Source organism: Herpailurus yagouaroundi, unplaced genomic scaffold (assembly GCF_014898765.1).
Source record: "Herpailurus yagouaroundi ecotype Mexico unplaced genomic scaffold, PumYag 28, whole genome shotgun sequence".
NCBI lineage: Eukaryota > Metazoa > Chordata > Mammalia > Carnivora > Felidae > Herpailurus > Herpailurus yagouaroundi.
The window spans coordinates 104,023,846-104,037,221 of record NW_024412376.1 but is presented as its reverse complement, the minus strand read 5'-3'; positions in this window follow the sequence as shown (position 1 = coordinate 104,037,221).

Genomic DNA, 13,376 nt, shown 5'->3' with positions numbered 1-13,376 from the left:
ATACTTGTCATCCACTTAGGGTCCTCAAAGCTACAGAAGTTGGCCAAACTGATGAAGGAGCAGTAGACAGCGACCCAGATGCACCACTTCCGCCTGAGCAGGAGGCTGCACGTGCTGAACCTCCTGCCAAGCAGGTTCATGGAGTTCAGCGTTGAGAACACTCAGTTGACTGCGGCTTGTACCCCAGCGCTTTGCCCGGCTCCTCTGTGGGCCTGATGTATTGTTAGAGGAGTTGTTTTGCTTCCCTCTGTAAGTTTAGTTTTAAAGTAAAAGTGTTTTAAAACTCTATTTATGACTGAAAAAAAAAAAAACCCACTATCTACTACTTAGAAATTAAATACCGGGTCCTGCACAAAGTACTTTGCAGTCAAACCTCTGTTTCCCCAGTATCTATTCTTACCAAAATTAATATAACCTTGATGGGTGGCAGTGGGGCGGGGGGAATCCTGTCACCTGCTTTTCTTTTCTTTTGAGTTGAAGTATAGTTGGCATGCAATGTTATTTTAGTTTTTAGGTGTAGTTGATTCAACATTTATGTACATTACATTGCAAAATGTTCAAGTTACCAGCCACCGCTTTTTACAATAACGTTTATTAGAGCACAGGCATTCATTTATGTATTTTTTTTACGGCTGCTTTTGTGCTACAACAGTTAAGTAGTTGCCAACAAGACCATCCGGTCCACAAAGAAAATACTCACTGCCAGGCCTTTACAGAGACAGTTTCCCAACCCCTGCTCTAAACCAGTAGGTGTCCCAAGCTTTAATGAGAATTAGATACACACACGCATACACACACACGTTCCTGAGCCATTTGTATCACACTCCTTTACCCCTTAATACTTAAGAGTGTATTTCCTAAGAACAAAGATATTTTTTTACATAACCACACTATAGTAATCAAATTCGGGAAATATAAAACGAATACATTTATCCAACATTCCAGTTTTGTCAATTGCCCCAATAATGTCCTTTACATAATTTTTTCCCTCCTCTTTTACAGAATGTGGTCCAGGATCACATATTGATTTTTGTATCTTTTGTGTGTGTGCGTGCAAGTTGTTTTTCATGTCTCTTCCCTATTTTCAATAGGATTTTTAATCCTTTTTACAATATTTAGAAATTCTTTCTATATTAGAAGTGTTAGCCCTTTATCTCTGATATACACTGCAAAAACTTTTCTTATAATTTTGTCATTTGACTCTTGACTTTGCTTATGGTATGTTTCTGCCTGTGCACTCATGCAAGAAGGTTTTTCAATGTGAGACTTATTTTTACATCTGAATTTTGAGTCATCCTTAGAAGTTTTTTCGACACTGACATTAAAGTTGTATTCACCAGTATTCTGTATTTCTTCCAGTGCTTGTATAGTTTAATTTTTTACATTTTATCTCTGAATCATTTGGAGTTTATTTTTATGTGAGGTGTGAGGAATGAATCTAATTTCATCTTTTCCCAAACAGCTGCCTGGTTGTCTCAATAGCATTTATTAAAAAGTCCATCTTTGCCCCAGGGATTTGAGATCCCATCATTATCGTATATGAGATTTCCATACACATTTGGGTCTATTTCTGGGCTTTTAATTCTATTTCATTGGTCTGTTTGATTATGTGTGTGCTGGCATCATATGGTTCTAATTATAGAGGTCTTGCAGAGTATTTTAATAGCTGGCATGGCTATTCTCTCCCAGAGTAGCGTTTACTTTGCCGTGTTTTCCTAGATATTCTCAGATGTTTATTTTTCCATATGAACTTTATTTCCTATCAACTTGTCTAGCTCCAGAAAAAAAAAAAAAGTGTTGCTGTTTTTATAGGGATCATGTTAAAATTCCAAATTAGGTACAGAACTGATTATCTTAATGATTTTGAGACTAGAATAAGGGACGTATTTCCATTCATTTCAGTTTCTTTGTGTGTCTTTCAGGAATGTTTTATAACTTTCTTTGTATATGTATTCAACATTTCTTGTAAACTTCCTAGATATTTTACCTTTTTTTGATGCCTCTGAAAAGGGGCGTTAAGAGATTTGAGATTTCAGAGATTTGAATATTGCACGTTAATTTTATATCCTGCTACCTTACTCAATTACTTTATTGATACCTAAGTTTCATAGGGAATTTTCTAGGGTAGCACTGTGCAATTGAAATACAATGTAGTCAGATGTGTGATTTTAAATGTTCTAGTAGCTAAATTAAAAATAGTTAAAAGAAACAGATGAAATAAAGTTAATAGTATATTTTATTTAATTTAATATGTCAAAGTATAATTTTAGCATATTATCAATAGTAAAATTAACAAGATGTTATAAATTCTTTTTTTATATAAGGGCGTCAAAATCGAGTGTGTGTTTTACATTCACAGCATATTTCAATTTAGATCTTAAGGTTTTATCAGAAATATTTTGTGAATTAGATTTTGTAAATTTACAGTTGGAAAAGTATATTCACCTATCCAAATTGTTCCAAGCATACTTAAAAGTTTTCTTATCATTGATGCAAGTACCCAAAAAAAAAACTTGTTTCCCTTTGATATTGACATCCACATCGACAAAACTGTTTTTTCCTTTTTTTAGAAGGACTGATTTGACTTTGTAGCAAAAGCATCTATCTGTTCAGAAAATTAAAAAATTCTTGTGTCAACCTAGTATTACTAACATCAAATCCAAAAGGGAATTTCATAAACTGAAATTCAGCCTTCAGATGAGGAAAATAGAGCCTCCCAGAGGTAACTCTTAACCAATGGGGTATCACAACCCGGTTAAATACTCCTACATGTTATCATTTATGTGGACAATTCTGAGAGCCATTCTGTATGCTTCTCAGGAGGTGACATAGGACCTGTCCTCAAGGGTGACGTTGATAATGCACGGTTACATGGTCAGCTTTCCCTTCTTCCCTATCTCATTCTCTCCTATGCTTTAACTCTGGCCCCATGGAATCATCTCCTTCAAAAACTACTGGTGCTTAAGCCCTTATCTCAGGCTCTTTTTTCAAAGGAAATTCAAACAAAGACAGGGATTTACGAAGTTTGGAGCATGGGGCATGTGTAAAAATAGTGGGAGTGCTTGTAGAAAAACAAACTAGAAATATCTACTAAGACCTGAAAATATTGTTCTAGAACTTGAGTCAAAGGTGAGAACTGGAAACATTGATTTATATTGGTTTCTTATTAAATTAAGTAAGGACACAGTGTTAAAACTGAAGTCTGTATTGTGGCTGTGTAAGAGAATATTTTTATCTTTAGGCATATATAACTGATTCTTGAAAGTTCAGAAGAAATATGTAAATGCATGTATGTATACGTGGATATATATGTGTGTGTATATACACACACACACACACACACATATATATCCATATATCTGAGAGAGAAATAGGGAGACAGGGAGAAAGGGAAAAGAGAGGAGAGGGAGAGGTTCTGGGTAAAGAGCATATGGGTGTTCCTTGTACTATTCATGGAACTTTTCTGTAACGAAATTATTTCCAAATAAAGTTTTAAAGAAACTATTCTAGGGGCGCCTGGGTGGCGCAGTCGGTTAAGCGCCCGACTTCAGCCAGGTCACGATCTCGCGGTCCGTGAGTTCAAGCCCCGCGTCAGGCTCTGGGCTGATGGCTCAGAGCCTGGAGCCTGTTTCCGATTCTGTGTCTCCCTCTCTCTCTGACCCTCCCCCGTTCATGCTCTCTCTCTGTCCCAAAAATAAATAAAGGTTGAAAAAAAAAAATTTTTTTTTTTTAAATAAAAAAAAAAAAAAAAAGAAACTATTCTAGAGTTTCTTTTCAAAAACAGCCAATGTCAGTCATATAACTTCAGAGTCAGCAGCAGCCTTTAATTTCATACTACCTACCTATAAAAAAATTTCTGGACAATGCTGACAAGTTAATATTCTTAAAGGCTCCACATTTGGGCTCACGAAAAAAAAAAGTAGAGGAAACATTCACTCGGAAGTGATTATAAATAGTCACACTTTCCCCCCACTTGAAAACAAAAGGTAATATTGGCTATTGCCATTAAAATCTTGGCTGCCTCTTCCCTTATCTTGATGACCTGGTTTGCAGAGGCACTGTGAAAATTCATTAGAAAATGGTAAACAGCTGAGATATTGGGTTCAAAGGTCACGCACTGATATAATTTCTTCCCTGGGTTTCTTGGAAACTTTGGTCAGGAAATCTCTTGCTGAGTTAGTGAGCAAAGATAATACAGATCTTGTGGGGAGAAGGTCTGTTCAGGAACAAAAGGTACACTTTCCAGCAACTTGAGCAGATGCGTGTGAGGCAGAACTAACTTGCTAAGGCTGGAATAGCTTTTACAACTGATATTACACAATTCCTTCACTCACCAGAGTTCCATGGGGCAGCTCACAACTGTCTTCCGCTCTAACTGCTCATTTGCAGCCTCCACCGTTTCTTAAATGATACCTGCCAAGTCACCATCTGTCTGTGCTTAAATATATTCAGCCCCAAGCAGCTCATTACACCTGAAACAGCACTAATGAGAGTCCATGTCCTTGTATACACAAAGATCTTTTATAAGTCATTATTTTTAATAGTAATAAAAAAAATAGGAAGAATTTAAATGCCAATCAATAGAAGAACTGTTAATTCACCAAAATTCTAAGTACTATTAAAAATAATATGTTGGAGGGGCACCTGGGTGGCTAAATCGGGTAAGTGTCCAGTTCTTGATTTCAGCTCAGGTCATGATCCTATGGTTGGTGAGATCGAGCCCTGAATCAGGCTCTGCACTACCAGTGGGATTGGTATTCTCCCTCTTGGGATTCTCCCTCTCTATGTCTCTCTCTCTGCCCCTTCCTTCCCTGTCCATGTACGCGCTCTCTCTCATAATAAATAAATAGACATTAAAAAATAATACATTGAGGGGCACCTGGCTGGCTCATTCGGTTAAGCGACTGAGTTCGGCTCAAGTCACGATCTCACGGTTTGTGAGCTTGAGCCCTGCATCAGTCTCTGTGCTGACAGCTCAGAGCCTGGAGCCTGCTTTGGATTTTGTCTCCCCTCTCTCTGCCCCTCCCCACCCATGTTCTGTCTCTGTCTCTCTCAAAAATAAATAAACATTAAAAAAAATTTTTTTAAATAATACATTGCATCTATATACATCTATTCGAAAAATGTCTACAATATATTGTTAAGCAAAATTAAGAGATAATAAAATAGTTTACATAATGTTCTGATTTTTTGTACAAAAAACTGTAAAGGTTGTATCCATCTGCAAAAAAAAAAAAGCAGTCTAGAAGGATAAATTCCAAACAATTTCACACTCTTAGTAGTGGTTTCCTGTGGTGAGGATGGTGGAAACAACTCATTCCCACATTTTTTGTTTCACTGGAGGAAGAGTTTCCCTTACACTAGTGACCTTGGCCCTTATTCCTATTCCTCTCCTTGGAGATGTCTGGGTAATATGATGGAACAAGCTTATTCTCTCCAACTCTTATTTCCAGGTAAGGAGCAGGCATTAGAGAAATATCACTCCTGTAGACGGTAGAGGGTTAGGTTTGCAAAAGAAGTGAACAGGTGTAAATGAGTCACAGCATGTCTTTCCCTCTGCTGGGAATCAGACCTCAACAGAATCCACTCCTCTGTTCCTCCATTCCATGCTGTAAGTTTTATGGAGGTGGACATTCTTAGGTTGTATAGTATTCCTGATGACTGGGGCATTTGAGCGCTATCCAGGGATTTGGTATTAGCAAGGCTCACTGCTGTCTCCCACATAGGCCACATTCTGTAATAGCTGTAACAGTAACAAAGCTGACATTTTGGTGTCTATCTGCCCAACTCTCTACTTCCTTGGTTCTGAACATGGGTGAGTAATAAATATCATTCATTGGAAGCCTGCGGGTATGAAAAAAATATTCTCTTTTTATTTTGTATGCTTGTATATTGTTTGAATTTTTTGTAATAATGAGCATGTATTATATATAGAGATATATAAAGATACATACCTCTAGATATAGAGATGTAAGATCATAAAACCAAATCCTCACAGTTTTTACCTAGTATTAGGATTCCTGTCTCCTCTGATTTGTATCATTCTTTATACTTTAATTGCTTAGAGGAACCATATTGCCATCCAAGCATAGAAGTGCTTTGCCTTAACCCATTCTCTACTTGCTTAGCCATTGGATTCATTCTCTTGTTCCATATGTATTTTCTCCCTTATGATTTAAAGCACCCAATTTTCCTGCTCTCAAGAAGGCCACTGCCTCTCTATTCCATTAAGTCATACTTATTCTGACTGGAAAAAAGCTATCTCTATTTTTCTAGCCCCCCCCCCAGTATAATTTTGCTTTGGTTACAGCCAAAATATTGTCTTCCAAGCATTAATGGGAACCTACTTCATTTTCCATCTCATGGCCTTCAAAAATATAAAATATTATGTCCTCTCAAATCTTTTTATTCCCCCAAGCAAAATATTCCCAGTTTTTTTTAACTGTATGTCATATGACATGGTTTTGATTTCCTCTAATATTTTGATTACTTACTTTCCTTGGAATGGCCCCCAATTTGTTGATAAACCTCCTAAAAGGTGTTAAAGAATGATGCCCAAAGTGAAATACAGTTCTCTGGATGTGATCTGACCAGTGCTGAATAGAAAACCTACTTGTTATAAGGATGGCATACTTTTACCACAGTGGAAAGAGTGGTGGTGTTTTCTCACGGTATATGTCACATTGGTCTTCATGTCAGGGGATCCACTCATATTGGGCTTATTGCGATAGAAAACAGAAATCACTTTCATCCATGCTAATGGTGAAATAGATTCATTGCTCTCAACATATAAATACCTCAAGTAAATTCCATGCTAAATTATAAAAGTCCCCATATTTTCTATAGTGATCATCCCTTCACAACCAAATGCCCTCCCTTTTTGCCCTTCTATTAACCACTCAACCCAAGTGAATTTCAATTTCTCTTCTCCGAGTTATTTAAAGTTACTCTTGTAAATGATGCTAATAAGAAAAATCCAATAATCTCTTTTTAGGTCCAGTCCTGACCTCTGTAATGAATTTGACACTGATGGCCATTCCCTCTTTCTTGGGTTCCAGACACTCTTGACTTCCAACTCTCATACCACTCCTCAAGGTTCCCTCCCATTCTAGACAATTTCTCCTTAGGCAATTCTTCCAAATCTGACTCTGTCATCATCCTGCTTAAAATATTCAATGTCTCTTTACAGTAATGGTTCACAAGCCAGTTATATATTAGAATCACCTGGGGAGATTTTATTTTTTTAATATTTATTTATTTATTTATTTATTTATTTATTTTGAGAGACAGAGCACATAAGCAGGGAGTGGCAGAGAGACAGGGAGAGAGAATTCCAAGCAGGCTTTGCACTGTCAGCATAGAGCCCAACTCAGGGCTCGATCTCATGAACTGTGAGATCATGACCTGATGAGAAATCAAGAGTCAGATGCTTAACCGACTGAGCCACACAGGTGCCTCTGAATCACCTGGGGAGCTTTTAAAACCCATCTAAGCCCAGGCCCCATCCCAGATGAAGTGAATCAGAATTAGCAGGTGTAGGCCAGGATTTAAAAACCACCGGAGATGGTAAGGTAAGGACCTTGATCACATTTGACCTTGATCTCATTTGCAAACTCTTTTAGTAGTTCAAAATAATCATAATGTTGTCTACCAAACATCTATTTCTATTTACTCCATAAATTGCATATTTCCCATACAGCTATGTGATTTTAAGAAACCAGATTCCCATCCCCACCTCCTGATCATGATTAAAGTTTAGAGACTGATGCCTACTGACAGCCATCTTTGAGCAAAGAGAAAAATAAAGGGTTAAAACCATTCCTGAGGACAGCAAAGCAGAGGGATGCAAAGAACCCGAATCCTTGATGACATCACTGAGCCATTAAATTAGCCAAATTTTGATCCTGTCCTGCCTCTGGACTCTTTGTTATATGAGAAAATAAATGTTGTTATCATTTAAGTCATTTCTGTGAGGTTCTGTTATTGTAGCCAAGAGCATCTCAACATTCATCTGGATATAACTTAAAAAGATTAAATGCCTTAAACTCACTTAAATTAGATAATTAATTCCTCATAATTTCTTCAACCTTCTTGAATCTTGGCCTTACTTCCTTCGTTCCAATATTTGTTCTAGAGCTCTACATTCAAATATCACTGAGATGAAATGTACAAACTAGTGCTACTATTCAGCTCATAGACCTTCCAGGAGAGAGAGGGAGAACTCGTGTGAGAACTTCTTCCTGTTCTCAAGGGTTGGAAGGGAATCAAGATTAATCTTAACTTACCCAGTATAGCAAGTTACTATTTTTATTGTTATTATTATCATTATTATTATTATTACTAAAATAATATACACATTTGAGCTAGCTCTAGAACGGAATCCCAAATGGTAGAATTGTACAAATTGGATGAGGGAAAAAAAGTTAATTTGCCATCTAGTGTGTAAATGTTTTGCCATCATTAGAAAAAAAAAAGTCTTAAACTTTCTCTCTTCCAGTGAGTAGTTTTTCAGATATTGAAATTAGAGGCTTTTTAAAAAAGGTAATATAAAAGAGATAAATTGACACTTTGTTGATGATTTATTGTCTTTCCTGAATTTTTGCCAACACAAGTCAATGGTAAAATGGTTTTCAAAGCTATCAAAAAAAAAAACCCACAAAAACTAAAGAACAGCTGTAAAAATTACAAACTCATCAAATGCATTAAAACTTAAGAAAGAGAAAGGTCAAATGAGCCTTCTAGTTAAGGAATATAGACCTAAATTAAAGTATTTCATGTAGCCGAATTTAGTATACAATCAAGGAAAAATATATTTTGAATTATTTGCATATATCAACATTCAAACATAAAATATCTTACAGTCTTCTTTAAATTGAAATACTAAAAATGCATTCAGGGACGTCTGGGTGGCTCAGTCGGTTGAGCATCCAACTCTTGATTTCAGCTCAGGTCGTGATCTCACCATCCTGGGATCGAGCCCTGTATAGGGGTTGGTGCTGACAGCTTGGGGCCTGCTTGGGATTCTCTCTCTGTCCCTCCCCTGCTCCTGTACTATCTCTCTCTCTCAAAAGACATTTTTTTTTTTAAGAATTAAGAAATTGGCTTGCAGAACCACTCTCTGTCTTCATGACAAGAGGACTCTGCAACAAGATTAGGCTGTTCCCCACCCCCCTGTGTCAATTAAACTTCCTCTTATTTCTCCCCATCCAATCAATGTTTTATTTCCTTTAGAGTAACAAGTATCACAATCTGAAATGTTCTTAACTGTTTGTTGTCTAATTCCACTGGCATGTAAACTGGACAAGAGCAGCAACCTCATCTAGTTTATTTGCTCAAATATTCCTAGCAAGGCAGCTAGAATATCTGATCCCCTTAGGAGCTCAGTAAGTATCTGTTGCATACATATATATATATATATATATATATGAGCAGATCAATAAATCTCAGTTAAAATATATTTTAATTTACATAGGAAAAGAAAAGACTCTGTATAGTAGATTCTAACTAATTCAATTAATTAGGAAATTCTTCACTGAGAAGAATTAATGATGTGAAATTGTTAACAGACAGGCATGTATATTTAGGAGCTGGTTATAAAAAAAAGAATGCTAAATGTGTACAGATTGCTTCTTAAATATGAGAATTTTTACAGTATTATTTGGATTACTATTATTATTTTTAAAGATTTTCTTTTTAAGTAAACTCTACACTCAACATGGGACTCAAACTTACAACCCTGAGATCAAGAGTTACATCCCCTACTGACTAAACCAGCCAGGTGCTCTGATTTGGATTATTTTATTTCATTGGACTGGATTGGATTGATTTTATTGCTTTTTTTTTTAATTTGGAGTATTTTAAACCTTTCTAAACTTGAAGCGTTTACTTACTAAGAAGGACAAATGCCATCTCAAGAATGCTTATGATGAGACCCAGCTTAAGACCTGGGACAGCAATCATCAAAAGCAAGTCTTCTTATTGCCCTAACTAACCACTCTTCCCACATGTAGCCACTCAAAATCTCTAAAGATTGTGAAAACTTCCTAAACTCAGACTGTCTTAGTTTGTTCAGAGTGCTATGACACAATGCCATAAACTGTTTCTAAGGCTAGCTTAGAAACAACAAACATTTATTTCTCAAAGTTCTGAAGTCCAAGATTAAGAAGCTGGCAGGTCCAGGGTCTGGTGAGAGCCTGCTTCCCAGGTGGCCATCTTTCACCTGTAAAGTCACATGGTGAATGGAGCTAGGGATCTCTCTGGCGCCTTTTTCATAGGGGCACTGATCTCATTAGTAAGGACTCTTCCCACATGACCTAATCACGTCCCCAAGACCCCATGTCCTAATACCATCATTTGGGGGTAGGATCTCAACATGAATTTTTCAGGGAGACAAACATTCAGATCATAGCTCAGGCAAAAAAATAGCAGAAGCAAGAATTGAAACTTAAGGTATCTAACTGCAAAGCCTGTATTTTTTTTTTTTTCAGTATAAGATGTTTTCCAGTAGATCAGAGTTTGATAACATGTCAGACATGAAAAGTAAGATAGAAACAAGAGTTTAGAGACTCTTGGAAAGAAGGAACCTGAGATTTACAAAATCATCTGCTTTTCACAGGTCTTAAAATGCTTGCACTTAATCAAAAAGTGAAGGTCATATTAATAAGGGGCTGGATATTGTTAAGTAAAAATCAGCATCAGGTAATACCTACAAACAGCATACATGACATTCCATCCTGGGAGGGCACCATCTCCAGCATCATCACCATCAAATAATTCTTATGTTTTTTAATGTTTATTTATTTTTGAGAGAGAGATAGAGAGAGAGCAAGCTGGGGAGGGGCAGAGAGAAAGGGAGACACGGAATCCGAAGCAGGCTCCCGGCTCTGAGCTGTCAGCAGAGAGCCTGATTTGGGGTTTGAACTCATGAACTATGAGATCATGACCTGAGCCAAAGTCAGACACTTAACTGGCTTGGTCACAAGCCACCCAGTTGCCCCAAATAATTGTCATTGAAGAAGCTACTGAATGAGGTATGAGAAGTTATACTCAGCAATTAATCTAAGGATTTGAAGTGATAAATTTGATACTCAAAAGATCTTATTTCTCGAGTTAACCACTCAAATGTGTTGACAGTATGTTAGCATGAAACAATTATGATATGGATCTTTTTCAAGGAAATTTCTTTCTGCTTGTTTCCATGCATTGGAACCAAATATATAATTAGTGACAATTTGTTCAAAGTATACAAAGTGGCAAAATGCTGAACTGGCAACTGTATATATTGAAATTAAATGGTAAATACTTGTTCTCTCACCTTTCATATTTACAATAATATTTTGTTTCCCCTGTGAGATTCTCACTGCATATAATGTAAATGAAAATAAAAATGTCTTGACATACATGAAATCTATAAGGTCATTTGTAACATTTGTGATAAGCTTTAATTTTTTTTTTTAACATTTATTTATCTCTGAGACAGAGAGAGAGACAGAGCATGAACGGGGGAGGGGCAGAGAGAGAGGGAGACACAGAATCGGAAGCAGGCTCCAGGCTCTGAGCCATCAGACCAGAGCCTGACGCGGGGCTCGAACTCATGGGCCGCGAGATCGTGACCTGGCTGAAGTCGGACGCTTAACCGACTGCGCCACCCAGGCGCCCCTTGATAAGCTTTGAAATGTGGTATTAAAAAACATGGAAGTTTTTTAAAAAATTTAGTCTATTAACATTCATTTCAAACCTTTTCCCGCACAGACCAACATTTGATGTAGTTACTGCTTTGTTTTTCTCAATGCAAATGTAAAAAAGGGCTTCAGTTAGAACAAGACGCACAGCCCCAAATTTGAGATTCCCAGAGTTTTTGGCAAGTTCTGTTATAGAGTCTAAAAGGTTTCCTTGGGGGGCACCTGGGTGGCTCAGTCAGTTAAGCATCTGACTTTGGCTCAGGTCATGATCTCATGGTTCGTGGGGTCAAAGCCCACATCGGGTTCTGTAACTGACAGCTCAGAGCCTGGAGCCTGTTTCAGATTCTGTGTCTCCCTCTCTCTCTGTTTTCCCCCCACCCCTGCCCTACTTGGGCTCTCTCTCTCTCTCTCTCTCTCAAAAATAAAGAAACATTAGAAGGTTTGCTTGGACTTCTAGCAGGACTGCGAGCATGGACAACTTTGTATTTATGTACAATGTTCCTGGTTACCTTTTTGCCCAAAGCTAATATTAATTCTCTCCTAATGAATACTAACACTTTCCGTAATGCAATCTGTTTTACCACCTGTTGTCTAAATATTCTATTTTCTTTCACAGTTGCTAGAAAATTACCCTGTTTACATTTTGAGGTCACACAGCTTCTGTGAGTCTTTCATTAGAATGAAATCAATTCTATAGCTAGATTGATAGAAAGTATTTGCTTAGGTTGTAAACGATCTGATTAGTAGTTGTTGAAGGGAGAGCAAAGTGATGCAGAAGAGGGAAATAGAGTATGAAGTATCTCAGCAACCACTGGCCAAAAGCCATATAAATACCAGAACTGTTCAGTGGACTTCAAGACATAAGTTGATTCTGGTTATCAGGCAGGTGTTTTTGGCCTCTAACAGTTGCATTTCTTGGCCTCCTCTGTTCTACAGCATTAGCTATAAGGCCAGAGAGCAAAGGAGCCTACAGGACAAAACTCTTTACTGAAAGTGACTTGATTCACATGGTGAAGGGAAACTGGTCCTGTCCTGGATTTAAGCAAGTGTTGCACCATCTTTTATAATCATAACCCTCAAGAAAATACATACTTAAATTTTGAAAGGCTGTTCTTGGGTCTTCCGTCTTCATACTTTTCTTTGAAAATCATGCTTTCAGTAAATGTAACTGAGCATCACAAAAAGTTGAATAATGTAAATACTAAATTATGAATTCTTATTAGGAAAGGCTGTGGCTAACATTTTAGTTCTGAAAACATATTTTCTATTTTAGATGAAAAAGATGTGTGCATTTAGGAAAGAAATATAGAAAAGACTCCATCTGGAAAATATATACCAATATTTGGGAGACACAGAGAAATTAAAATCCATGGCTATGCCTACATAATTACAAATACTCATTTAATTATATGAATTCAGCCAACAAAGTAAATTCCATGAAAATCAATAAAAGCCTCTTCACTTTTCTTTTCAACTGAGGTAACAGTTGATAAATAGAAGATGTTTTAAAATTCTTAATATTTTCTTTATTTTGTTTTATTTTATTTTATCTTATTTTAGGGACAGATCATGAATGGGATAAAGGCAGAGAGAGGGGGAGAAAGAGAAATTCAAGCAGGCTCCTCACCGTCAGCACAGAGTCCAGCACGGGGCTTGAATTCATGAACCGTGAGATCATGGCCTGAGTGAAACTCA